Source organism: Macrobrachium rosenbergii, chromosome 55, assembly GCF_040412425.1.
Source record: "Macrobrachium rosenbergii isolate ZJJX-2024 chromosome 55, ASM4041242v1, whole genome shotgun sequence".
Lineage (NCBI taxonomy): Eukaryota > Metazoa > Arthropoda > Malacostraca > Decapoda > Palaemonidae > Macrobrachium > Macrobrachium rosenbergii.
This window is the reverse complement of record NC_089795.1, coordinates 18,970,877-18,984,201: the sequence shown is the minus strand read 5'-3', so window position 1 is coordinate 18,984,201 and position 13,325 is coordinate 18,970,877. Positions and strand designations below refer to the sequence as shown.

The 13,325-nt window shown below is 41.6% G+C and overlaps 1 protein-coding gene and 1 pseudogene across 1 annotated transcript in view; both read right to left on the bottom strand.

The window, feature by feature from the left end:
- Nucleotides 1–13,325, bottom strand: part of mei-41 (meiotic 41) — a 593,070-nt gene that overhangs the window by 330,104 nt on the left and 249,641 nt on the right. The window lies entirely within an intron of this gene.
- LOC136835977 (5S ribosomal RNA) lies at nt 4,776–4,895 on the bottom strand (annotated as a pseudogene).

The window sequence follows — 13,325 nt, the reverse complement described above, 5'->3', positions numbered from 1 at the left end:
AGAGTGACAGGATCTCTCCTATGTTTCTTCCCCCAATACCATGCCAGCCACTGCCAAAGGTCCAAGGGTACTTCAGTTTTCAAATATTATTTCCAATTCTTTTAAATAATGAGTTGCAAAGATCGATTTGCACCTCAAAAAGGTCGACTGAAGAATAGAAGAGATGGATAAATTATGTTTGAAGGCGAGAGAGGTGGCTACTGCTATGATTTAATGAGTTTTGACTTTGATCAAAGGAAAAGTGTCTTCCTGAATCTGGGAATGTGCTTCAGAGACCAGGTCACGAATAAAGAATGATAAGGCATTCTTAGGAAGTGGGCGAGAAGGATTCTTGATAGAACACCATAGGTTGCTGGAAGGGCCTCTGATCTTCTCAGTCCTATGCAGATAGTACCTCAGTGATCTGACTGAGCAAAGAACCCTCTCTTGTTCATCCGGGCCCAGAATATCAATTAAGTTCTTGATATGGAAAGAGTGAGGCCAAGGCTTAGAAGGATCCTCATTCTTAGCCAAGAAGCCCAAAGTGAAAGAGCAAACTACATCCCCTTGGGAGAAGCCAATCCTCTTGTCAATCGCATGTAGCTCATGCGTTTAGCTGTAGCCAGAGCTATCAGGAAGAGGGTCTCCTGCAAAAGATTCTTGAGAGAAACTGAACTGAGAGGCTTGAAAGGAGGGCCCAAAAGCCACTTAAAGATAACATCCAAGTTCCAAGACACTAAATCAGACTTCTTCTGCTTGGACGTATCAAAAGACTTAAGGAGACCTTTAAGATCCTGATTAGATGAAAGATTCAAACCTCTATGCTTGAAGACCGAGGAAAGCATCACTCGGTATCCTTTAATGGTGGACGAGGAGAGACTTTTAGAAAAGTCTTCAGGTACAGGAGAAAATCCGCAATCTGAGTAAAGACGTCTCGGAAGACGAGATGTGATGTCTGAGGCACCATCGCCAGAACACTGTCCACTTCAACTGGTAGATGTTGCATGTAGACTGTCATCTGCACTTTGCAATAGCTTCCGCAGCTGCTCTTGAAAAACCTTTAGATCTGACGAGTTTCCTGACCGTCTGAAGCAGTCAGACCAAGAGTGGATAACCCTTGGTGATACCTCCTGAAGTGTGGCTGTCTGAGTAGCCACAGTTTTTGGGGAAGCAGCCTTGGGAAGTCTACCAGAAAACGAAGAAGGGCCGGGAACTATTCCTTCATGGGCCAGAACGGTGCCAAGAGAGTCAATGAGACAATGTGGTGAGACATGAATTTCGAGTACTTCCCTGACCAAGCTGAAGGGAGGGAAGGCATGGAGGTCTAGACCCAACCATTCTAAAAGCATGGAGTCCATCGCCCAAGCCAGGGGATCCAGGGCTGGAGAGCAGAAGAGAGGAAGACAACTGTTTCTTGAGGTGGCAAACAAGTCTATGGAGGGTTTGCCCCATAACCTTCAAAGGTCGACACAAATCCTGTGGTCCAGGGGTCCATTTGGTAGGAGAGACCTGCTTACGACAGCTCAGCTCATCTGCCAGGATGTTTAATTTCCCCTGAATGAAGCGAGTGACTAGCATTACATACTCGATTCTGGTGTCCCCAAAGAAGAAGGTCCTTCGCAGTCTGGCAGAGAGAGGAGGAACAGTGCCCCGTTTCTTGATATACGAGTGCCGTGGTGTTGTCCACATGAACAACCACTGTCTTGTTGCAGATCAACAAGGAGAGAAATGTAGTTGGCCTAGATGAACAGCCTTCAGCTCTTTCACAATGATGTGAAGGGAAGTCTCCTCCAGGGACCATGTCCCAGAGATCTCTTGATCCCCTAGAAAAGCTCCCCAGCCCAGGTCCGAAGTGTCCGAGTAGAAGTCTAGATCGGGGCTCAAAGGGAGAAGGGATCTCCCCTGCGAAAATCTTCCTTCGGGGAGCCACCACCGAAGATCCGACTTTATCTGCTGAGTGACAGGAAAAACTACCAAGTCTGGCTGAATCTTCCTGTCCCAGTTGGCTCTGAGAAAAAATTAAAGAGCTCTTGTGTGTAGTCTGCCCAACATGATAAAGGTCTTGATGGATGACAGAGTCCCTAGAAGGGTCATCCATTGACGGGCGAACATGATGAAAGGGAGAGGAACTTGAGAATTGTCTGTAAGCAGTTTGCGATTCTCTTGGGGGACGAAAAAGCCTGAAAAGTCGAGAGTTGAGAATCATCCACAAATGAAGAACCTCCTGAGTCAGAACCAACTGGGATTTCTGGAGATTTAGAAGAATTCCCAGATCTTGAGAAAACCATAGAGTCATCTGAAGGTCCTTCGTGCACTTTTCTTTCGAGGGTGATCGAAGAAGCCAGTCGTCCAGGTAAAGGCTGATGATTATGCCGATTAGATGGAGCCATTTGGTGAGAGGAGAGGAGAGTCGAGAGAATACTTGGGGTGCCGTGGAAAGGCCGGAGCAGAGGGACCGAAACTGGCAGACTTTTCCTTGGAAGACGAACCATAAGTACTTCCTGGAAATTGGGTGAATGAGAATATGAAGATATGCATCTTGCATATCCAGTGTGATCATCCAATCGCCCAGGTGAATGGAATCCATGACTGACTGGCTCGTCTCCATCCTGAACTTTGTTGTTATTGCGAAGCGACTGAGGGCGCTTATGTCCACGACCAGTCTCCAGCCTCCTGACGCTTTGGGAACTACAAACAGACGATTGTAGAAGCCCTGAGAGTGAACGTCTTCCACTTCCTCAATGACTCTCTTCAGAAGGAGAGAGGATACTTCCTTCAAAAGGGCCGAATGTCTCTGAGCCTTCTGAGTAGGCCATCAAGGTGATGGGAGAGGGTACTAAAGGCGGGTTCTCTGAAAACGGGATGCAGTAGCCCTCCTTTAATACTTTGACAATCCATGGTTCTGCTCCCCTGAGATCCCACTTCTCCCAGAACAAGAGAAGTCTGGCTCCTACTGGGGCACAAGGACTTCCGGCTCACTTCTTGGGTGGAAGTTTAGAGGAGTTCTTCTTGGTGGTCTATGTCAAAACGCAGATTGGCTCGAGGTCTTGCTTGAGATTTGGGTCTACTCCCCGGAAGGAATGTTGTTGAAGCGGAGAGATGAACTTGGGACAAAGGATGCGGACAAAAAACTCTTGGGGCGATGAGACAACTGTGCCAGGGAGATCCTATGTGGGCTTCTTCTGCAGATGTGATGCGATCTGCTCAACCATCGACTGAGGAAACAGATGCGACGAGTCCAGCGGCAAACACAGTTAGGCAGATCTCTGAGAAGACATGACTCCTTTTGTGGTGAAGGAGCACCAAAGTTTCTCTTCTGAAGAACTCCAAAGGAGAAGAGAGGCTTTAGTTCGGAAGAGCCATCTCTTATGGCTTTATCGGCACAAGAAAGGACGTCAAACTGGTCTGCTGAGAAGAGATCATCTAATCCCCTGAAATTCTCAATCTTCTTAGCAAGAGCTCCCACCATCCAGTGCAAAAACTAAGTACTTCAAAACCTTGAAGAGGTTTTGACTAGATGATCAAGCTCTGACGACAAGAAAAAGACTTTGGCCGAGGCGAAGACTGACCTTTATAAGGCCCTATTATAAAGTAAATGACTGTTTCCTACTTTATGATTGAAGGGATTTGCTTCAAATTTTCACAACTTATTCTACAACTAATAATGAAAATTCTCTCATGGGGAAATTTAGAAATTCGACCTCTAAGTTCTTTTGTTTTGCAGTTGAAAAAATTATGATGTCACTTTTCAAAATTAATATGCAAAATTAAAAGTTGCACAGAAGAGTGATTTTCCCAATGCCAGGATACGGATATATAGTTATACTACATTCTGAAAAATTTTCATTGAATCTGGTTCAGTCTTCTTTAAGAAATAAGCATTTAGTTTTGAAAAAGTGTTTTGAGAAAACAGCAAAACTAAAAATTGTTTTCAAAAATCCTGAGAGAATCTGGACATCTTGAGCACGTTATCCCTGTATCATTATAACCCGTTTTTCTCTGACGTCCTGTAGAGAGAAAGGGATATTTTAGTGGATAACAATTATTTTAGAATAAATTTTTTCACACTTGTTTTACATGCTTTTTACAATTTGTTGTTTACAATTTGCCATTTTACAATTTGCTGTACAAGCAAAGAACAAAACTGTCCATGAACCAATCTAAACATTTTTTTAACAATAATGTTTCAAGATATGTTTATTTACACATAAAGCATTCCAAAACAGTGTACAACTCAAACTTGATCCTATCCAGGATCATTCATAGACTTTTTATATTTTTTACAATTTGTCGTTCACAGTTTCACAGTGCCATACAAGCGATAAAAACAAAATTGTCCATGAACTAATCTAAACATTTTTTTAGCAATATAAGTTACATATAAAAAGTCCAAAACAATGTATAACTTACTTTATCATATCCTGAATTATTCATTTACAGACTTTTTTACAAGTCTTTTTTACAATTTGTGGTTCACAGTGTCATACAAGCAATAAAGAAAATTGTCAATAAACCAATCTAAAAAAAAAAATTTTTTTTTAGCATTATCGCTTCAGGATATGTTTGTTTAAACAAAAAACAGCTGAAAACTTTTAATAACTAAAATGTGATAATCCTTGAAATTTGGCAGACAGCACGCCCCCTTAAGTGGTAATGTAAAGGCTTTGGGCACTTGGTAGTCTTTAGGGTCCTTAGAAACGGAATGCACATACACTGTTGATCACCTGGCGAATCAGGCAGAACAACAGGAAGTTGTAAGCCCAAGACTTGAATCATGGATTCAAAAGACATCTAGATGCCAACAGCATCTGGAGTTCCCAGGAGGTCACCTATCCAAGTACTGACCAGATACAATCGTTGCTAAACTTTGCTGATCAGACGAGAAGCGATGTTTTCAATGTGGTATGGTTGCTGGCTGTTATGCCCACTGTTCGTAAGACAGAGCCGAACAATAACAGGTTCGGTGTGTTGAGATTGAAGGACTAACCCGACTGTCTTCCTAGATTGAACAACCCTTCAGAATGTTGAGGTGTTAAGACCAGTTGTCGCTAACAATGGCCCTAGTGACCAAACTTGCCTGTCATACATCCATCTTTCCTGGAATGTGTCTGGTTGACCACTGTGCTGAGTGTGCTACTGCAAACCAGTGCACCTGCATCGTCAACTGAGGAGATGAAAGGACACTAGCCCCCCCGCCCTCATGTTGACTATGGAACTACCGTGGTACCGTTCCTTAACGACACCATGGATCGCCTATCCTTGGATCCTGAGGCTTGAAGAGCTGAGAAGATTCAGGATATTCACGTGCAGATTAGGTCAGGTTAGGCTAGGTTTAGTTTAGGTTAGGCCAGGTTGGGGTAAGTACCCAACCTCACCGAATCCAACCTAGTCCCTTGAAGTGCAGGTTAGGCCAGGATAGGCTGGGATTAGTTAGGCTAGGCTACATTAAGTTAAGTACCCAACCTAAACCAAGCCAACCTAACCTCTTGAAGTGCAGGTGACTGCCTTCTGGTTGATGCCTTGAGGCACAAAGTATCTCGGAGGGGAATCGTGTAACGACACTCCAAGAAGATACTAGTCATCTAACCATTTGGCTAAGCCCTGTCTCACTTCTCTGAGAGAGGAAGGGAAGGAATGGGGAGACCTTGTCAAAGACCAGAACCCCTTCAATCTGCAGAAGTGAATGAAGAAGTAGAAGCTGCCCATGAAGAACTGGTCTCCCTGGTGTGACAGGTGAGCAAGCAGGGCTTGCAAATGTTAAGCTGGTTGCCCCTGCCGAGACAAGGACAACCTTGCTGCTGTATCTGTTAGCCTTGCAGGTACCTATTCTTGCTTGGGTGAGATATCGGACTTCTCTGGAACATGCAACTCTCAGGCTGCAACAAAACCTGAGAAGTCTGTCCTGTCCTAGAGATGCTTAAACATCAGGAGATGTACCCTGAACAAACATGTCCTAGTTGAAGCCAAGGTGGAGAATCAAATGAAAACTTGGGAAGAGGTCGGAAGCATACAACAGAAATAGGCATGGAGCCATCTGCTCTGAAGAGGTGCAAGTCTCCTGGGAATGAAGCAGAGGAACTTGCGGAAGGGTTGATGGGTAAGCATTCAGAAACACTCGTCCTTCAAACCCAACGAAGGAATCAAGTCTGACTCCCTGATGGTTGCCAGTATGGAGCATGTTGTTTCTGTCTTGAACCAAGGCTGTTGAAACGGGTCGAGACGAAAAGATCTATGACTAATTTCTAATTACCAGTCACCTTCTCTACAAGAGAGGGATGGTTGTAGAAATCGAGAATTGCACTGTACAATTTCCACACGGTATTCATACAGTATAACCTTTAACTTGCCTGAAAGGGAAACTTCAACAAGCCGGAATGAACTTGTGGACACAAACCAGATGGTTAATGAGAAGTGGTAGGAACTCAAAGGGAAGTTGATATCCTACCGAAGGACATCTACTACCCAGATTTCAGTCACCATAAAATGATCCCAGTCTAATTGCACTCCCCACCAGCAGCCACACATAGGGAGGAAAGCAGTCTTAGCATCTTACTCCTACTTCTTAACCCTACTTCCCTTTCAGGAAAGGGAAGGAGTTGGAAAGGGATGCCCTCCATGTTTCTGTGATCCAAAGGGATCAAAGAAATCATTGGCACTTCTCGAATCTATTGCAAAACTTGGCTGTACGATGGCCCGTGGCTAATACCAATTCCACAACATATTGTTCCGAGGGTGACTTGAAAAAAGAAGAGGATCAATCAAACTTGAAAAAAGAAGAGAATCAATCCTAACTCTGACATTTCTACCTGGCACACACTTGGTTCCCTGTGGACCCCCATAAATGGATCGGGGTGCTTATGAGTCTCAAACACTTGATACAAAAACTTTGAAACGACTCCAGTCGACATTCACGACTGTGTCATCAAAAGAGGTCGAGGAACTAGAGAGGAAGGTGTAGGATATATTCAAGCTGATCCGAAGACCAAAGAATCAATGGTAGATGAAGGCCACGGATGATATGTGGAAAGAGATGACAGTGTACAGGTCCCAAAGAAGGGTCAGATAATGCTATGGGAGAGCAGAGGCTGATAGATTATACAGGATAAGGTTAGGTGACCGTAAGCCTATTCAGTCTTTTTCCTTTTCTTTTTTCGTCCGGTGTTGCTTCTCCTCCTCTTTTAGCCTACTTGATAGCTCCAGGTTAATTTTCTCTCACTCATGCTCCCTGTGAGGTTCATGAAAATAATAGGTACTGAGAAATATTTCATTATGGTCAGAATTTGACAATATGTATTAGGGCAAGATTGTTCTCCCACCCCCAGTGATTGACCTTATCGTTTCCCATGCGAGAAGAGAATGTGCTGAAGTTTGCATCTGTCTGTAGCCCGCCTCTCTGAACTGCTAAGCTCCTAAGTCTTGTTGGTCTTTCAGACAGGGAAATCCAGGTGTGTGTCTTTGGATCAAGGTCTGTGCCTGCCACCCTCTCAACCGCCTTCTGGTCTGAATTAATGTGTTCTCCAAAGGAGTTATTTGTTAGTTTAGTGCTCATGTTCACCGGTTCATGTACCATCCATTTTAGAGAAAGTGATAATGATATATGTGAACTGGTAGACTTATTTAGGATACAGACGCTTACATTTCATTTCAATAGTTTCTGACCAAGTGTCGACCTCTGTTATCATTTATCGCCTCTGTATCATCTGCCCCCTGCATTCGGTTTTCCTCTATTGCCACTTATCTGTCACCTGTGACAATTGTTCCCTATTTGTAAGAATGCCCTTCCTTCCATCGCTATTTATTTATGTTAGTTTTGGTGATGGAACGGCTCCCACTGCCCGGCAATCACCTCGTAAAGTGTTGTGCAGATGGCTCTGACTGTCAGCAAATGGTTATTTGTGAACATCATGTAAGAATCTCTAACTTCCTCATCCATCAGCCATCTTCTCCAGCCAAGTCCAGTACTTGCTAACAGCATTCCCAGACGCCACATGGTAAGTTCCTAGCGTCAATCATTTTTCAGCTCACCATCATCCGTGAGATTGCCAGTTTTCTTCCATTTCAGTTCTCCCTTAGGGACTTAAGAGATTTCAGCCATGATTTGGTTGATTCCCCTGTAATATTTAAGTGGTTCATAGCTCGCGTTGTTCCATTTCCACTTCCTTTTGCGAGGAAAGTGTTGACCCTTGAACAGAAATTAGAAATTGTTGAGAGAATGAAGCAAGGTTGGACCTAGGCATGTATAATTGAAGAATATGGCATTGCCTGGTCAACCTTGCCTGATATTAAGACTTCCCAGGACAATCTGAAGAAGCATGTGAGAAATTTCTGGATCTATGAAGGGACTGCCAAACCTTCATGAAGTCAATACACTATTGACATTGACTGGGAAAAGCCATACTTCTTCCAAATCCTGGATTAGTTCTCTTCAATTTCATCGCCAGGAAACAGTAAGGAGTCATCCTATTTCTCTTAGGCTTCCAGCCAGCCCTTAGCCCGGAAGGAGCGCCTAGGGGAAAGAAGGCTGGAGGATGCGAATTTGCAATTTCTCCTCCTCCTTCCAGGTGGGAGCAGTAAATGGAAGAGGCTGAACGTTAGTGAAAGTAGGCATTGGTGCAGTAGAATACTTTCTGTGGATGTCACCTTTATGAAGATTTCCTGCCAAGAATCATAATCTTTGTTAAGATAAAAGGCAAGAATGCTGCAATGGAACAGGTGGAAAATCTCTGGAGGCATAGCGTATGCCTAGAGTTGCCTCTGCATTTGTAGGGTCTGGGCATTAAATTTATGCAGGTTTTTTATGACGGCTGAAAATTAATTGTTCCTTTAAAATTAATTGTTCCTTTAAAAGTGAGACACGTTAATTGAATACCCAGATCTGGAGGACCATAAACATAGATGGCAGATATGTACTTGCCAAAGTCCTTGGTGGATTAGGTGCTTTAAGATTCAGTGGCACTTATAGATATGTTTCCAGAAGTTGGTCTTAGCAAAAGATCTAGTTTTCTGAAGACCAAAAGATCTAGCTTTGTACCATTTAATACTCATTTCAGAAACTGGCCTTCTATAAAAGGTTTGTTTTTACTTTGTTTTATACTTTAATCTTTATGGCCATAGTTCTATTTTAATAGATTCTGCTTGATTTTTAAATATCAGTGTTTATTACATAAGATACAACCTAATCATATGCCTTCATTTGAAAATACATATACAATGTAATTCATCTATACAGTATACAGTCATTTATTTTAATTGTTTTTCATTATATTTTTACAAGACAGCATTTCAAAAGCACTTAAATAATTTTGCAACTGTATTTCATAACCCAAAATGTGTTTATTACTTGGAGTTATTTAGATTTACTAGTGTAAAAAACTGGAATAACTGTTCATTGGTTGTACTGTGCATTAGTATTTAGTATCTTAATTATTCAAAGAACAATGGTGTGGAAATTTAATTATCTTAGGAACATATGTATATTGCAAATACTAAAGTAAATTTGTTTTGCTTTACTGGGTATGTCAGTCATGTTGAATTCTGGATGAGGGACATGGCAACATGGTATGCATTCAAGGTTTTTCCAGAAAACAACTAAATTTGTAGTTTGTTTTATTGCAATGTTACATTGGTATTGCTGCATACTCTACCATTACTTCAAACTAACAGTGAACATTGCTTTTAATTAATTCATTGCATGTACAGTTTAACATAAACACTGGTGAGGTTCTAAATCTGTGTTCCAGGTAAAGGAAGAAAGAGAAATGGTGAATGCAATAATAATAGTAAGTGATAATCTGATTATATTACCCTACTACTCTATATTCATTAGGACTGAGTTATGTTGACTTATATCATTATGTTTTTTGATTAAAGTTGATATATTCTTATTCTTAGAAATATAAAATATATACTTGAAATGCATTTTGTGCAGGTAATATAAACTAAAGATCCGTTTTACTGATTTGTGACTGCAGGCAAACAGAGCAGGATTGAAGAGATTGAGGATGTGGAGGAAGAGGAGGAAGACATAAACGAAGATATAGAAGATGTAAGTTCGTAAATTTTTTTTTAAATAGGTAATTAAGGTGGTTTGATGGCTGTGATCAATGCATTTCCTATAGATTTCTCCAATGTTTTTCATAATTTAGTTCTCAAATTTTTTGTTATTATGGGGTCTTATAGAGTGACAACTTATAAAACACTGTGTTAGAAAATCACAATTATGTACTTGATCCTTGTACTGTGTAGGCAACTATTGCTATATGACCAGTTGAAAATTTGATTGCTCTTGTGAAATACTCAGCATCCTATTCAGCCTTCTGAATCCACCTCTCCTGACTCCTTATGCAAAGCCTTCAAGACTTTCTTTTTGTATTTTCTGTTTAGTGGTTTAGTTCTAAAGTTTTTGTTATCAGGCTAAAGATATTCCTGTGAACTGTACCTAACTTAATATATTTACATTGCAAGGCATACACGAGTACATTTGTGATCATCTGCTGGTCATGCCTGGAGTGTGTGTGTGTGACTCAGCTTTCTCTTTTAGGAAAACTTGGCCTTTTGGATATGTTGTTTGCTTCTGTATGGAGTTAGCCTTTATATCTCACTGGGGCTCCATAAGACAGACCAACTAACACCAGTTATGCTTCATTTAAGTGGACTTTCAGGCTGAAAGCTCTTCATTCTGACTTTACAGCACGCTGAAGTGGAAAGATCACTGTTCACCTCCACATGTGAAAATGGGCACAGGCTGGTCAAGCCTCGCCACTACTTGCCTCTGGGTCTGTTGGGGCAAACCTCCACACTGGGGGAAGATTCCTATGCTTTTTTTTGACACACCAAAGACTCGCTTTTCAGTCAAGAAAAGTGGTGTTTGAGGATTACTGCAGCTACTTACATTAGGTTTTCACATCAGAATTGTTTTTTGGATAGTTTAACTAAGTTATTATTATCAGAGTGTGGAGTGTATAAAAAAAAATTGACTAGTGACAAATGGCCCAGCTTCTGAGAAAAGAGTTCCCACACCCAGATTAAACCTGTCTGGTAAATTCATGTGAGGGGTCACTTCCCCTCTTCTATTCATGGTTCCCATAAACTTCTTCAGTCTCACAGTACAGTAGGAGTGTTTCTCTGATGACCACTTTGTAAACTTAGAAACTTTTTTGAAAAATATTGCCAAAAAAAGTAATGCTGGAGCTACTGTAAAGAATAGGTGATTTCCTCCTAACTGGTCCTCATACTTCTCCCTGTTCTGGAATGAAGGCAAGTGACAGCGAGGCTTGCAGGTGAGAAGTGTTGTCCCCTGTTCATGGAGCAGTTCAATGATTCTGGGCCCTAACACCAAGGCTGTCAAAAAGGCCCTTTGAAGCATTCTCGGTTGTGGTTGCACTGGGACCACTGAACTGAGGGGACTACAGGGTTGGATAAACTTATTTGTGGACTAGTTAAGAGAGGCTTTGCAGGAGCATGTCTTTATAGTTCAAAGGACTGGAGTAAAGGGAGCGAACAACAAAAGTGCAGCCTCAAAGAGTAACTGTGTGGCAAGGTGCTTGCCCTCAGGATAAGTGATTAAAAGATTTAGAATGATTGCAATTGTACTTCAACCACACACATTCCATATGAGACTGCATGTGATTGATGAAGTCCACAGTTCTGTAATTCAGGTACCTAGCAGTGCTAGGTGAAGCTCCTCACGTGTACCAGAAGGTTGCAGCTCAGGAAGGAGTGAGATGTCTAGATTACTTCTTTGTTACATTCAATGGATAGCAGTGAGATTAATTTCACCCTTGGCAGAATGAACCAGTGACTGTTGGGCCAACTTGATACTACTACCAGGCAGGTGGTTTCACTAGTTTAAAGTAGTTGATTAAAACCTTCAAATCTGGGGCGTGAGGAAAAAGAGGTAGATTGTCTACATTTGTTCCAAACCTTTATGAATGCATCTTCTTGCTATTACCAATGCCCAGGTTTGAGCCTCATAACCGAAAGCGTGGTTCTCCCATGTCGCAGACAGTTCTACCTCCCTATGGAAATTGGCTGGCAATCAGGACTGAGGACCCACCAGGTGAGTTGGATGACAAATGCCACATCCTTCCAAGATGGAGACGGCTGGTCAGTCCAATGCACCAATGTGACACTCCTTGAAACTGATAACCATCTCTCAACTACCTGACAACTTTCAAAGGCCTCCCCAATGTATCAAGAGGCCGGCTGGGGAGTTAGATTGGCTTGTTTGGCATAGTATCTTTCCAAGATACTATCACAAACAATCGTGCGTTTAACTCTATTTTTTCTGTCTGACCGAACAGTCAAAACACTATCTTTAATAGAGTTTCTGTTTGGTCCCTTAACACCATGATGTGCCAAGAAATGACAGTCTTCCTCTCTGAGCCAAAACATTCCACTCCCTCTCTATGAACTTCTATCCTCCTGATCCTTCAGGATTTTCTGGTAGTTTTCTAGATACTGAATGTCCTTTCTGAATCATATGGGAGTTTTGGGGTCCAGCAGTGGTCTGGTACCAAAGGTGCTGCTTTAAGAGGTCAGCTACCAGCTGGTTTGCCATATGCCTTGAAGAATAGAAGGACTTTATCCTTTGATCATCTCTCCAACCAGGATACAGAAAAATTTGGTAGAGGAAAGCAAATCATGGATATTTTGATATAGAGAATATATGTTACCTCACATGGTGATTAACACTGAGAAATGTTTGATAAGTTAGGTATCAAAGGTAAGATGGTAAATTTATTAGAAGATGATGTCTTCATAGAGATACTCAAATACAAAAGGTGGAAATAAAATATCGCCTATTTAAAATAATAGGAAGGAGACATTCTCAAGGAAGTTTACAAATGTGTGTGTTTTTTGTAGATATCAGTAAGATCAATGCAGTTCTGACTACATTGTTAGGAGTATGCTTTTTGTTGATGATTTTGCCATCTACTGTATCATGCATGATCAGCAAATAGGCAAAACTATACACTGTATATTACTTGAAGCCGTCACTGAATGTGGGGCATAGAGAATGAATACCCGTACCTTCTGCTACAAGACCGTTGAATCGTATATGTTCCAGAAATGAAGAATCCAAAGAGATTCTGTAAACTTTAAACTCTGCAGAATGGTATTATTCAGCCTTAGAATAATGAATTGAAGTTCATGGATTAATATTTTGACAAGAGACCCTGGGTTCCACACATAAACCTAAATGACTAGAAAATTGCAGATATTTTAATGTCGGGCAGTCCCTGGTTAATGGTGGTTCCTTTCCGTTGGAGCGCTACTAACGAATCACCGATAATTATGGTAATAAATGTGCTTTATTACATCGTAGTTGCCTAGTAAAACTGTTT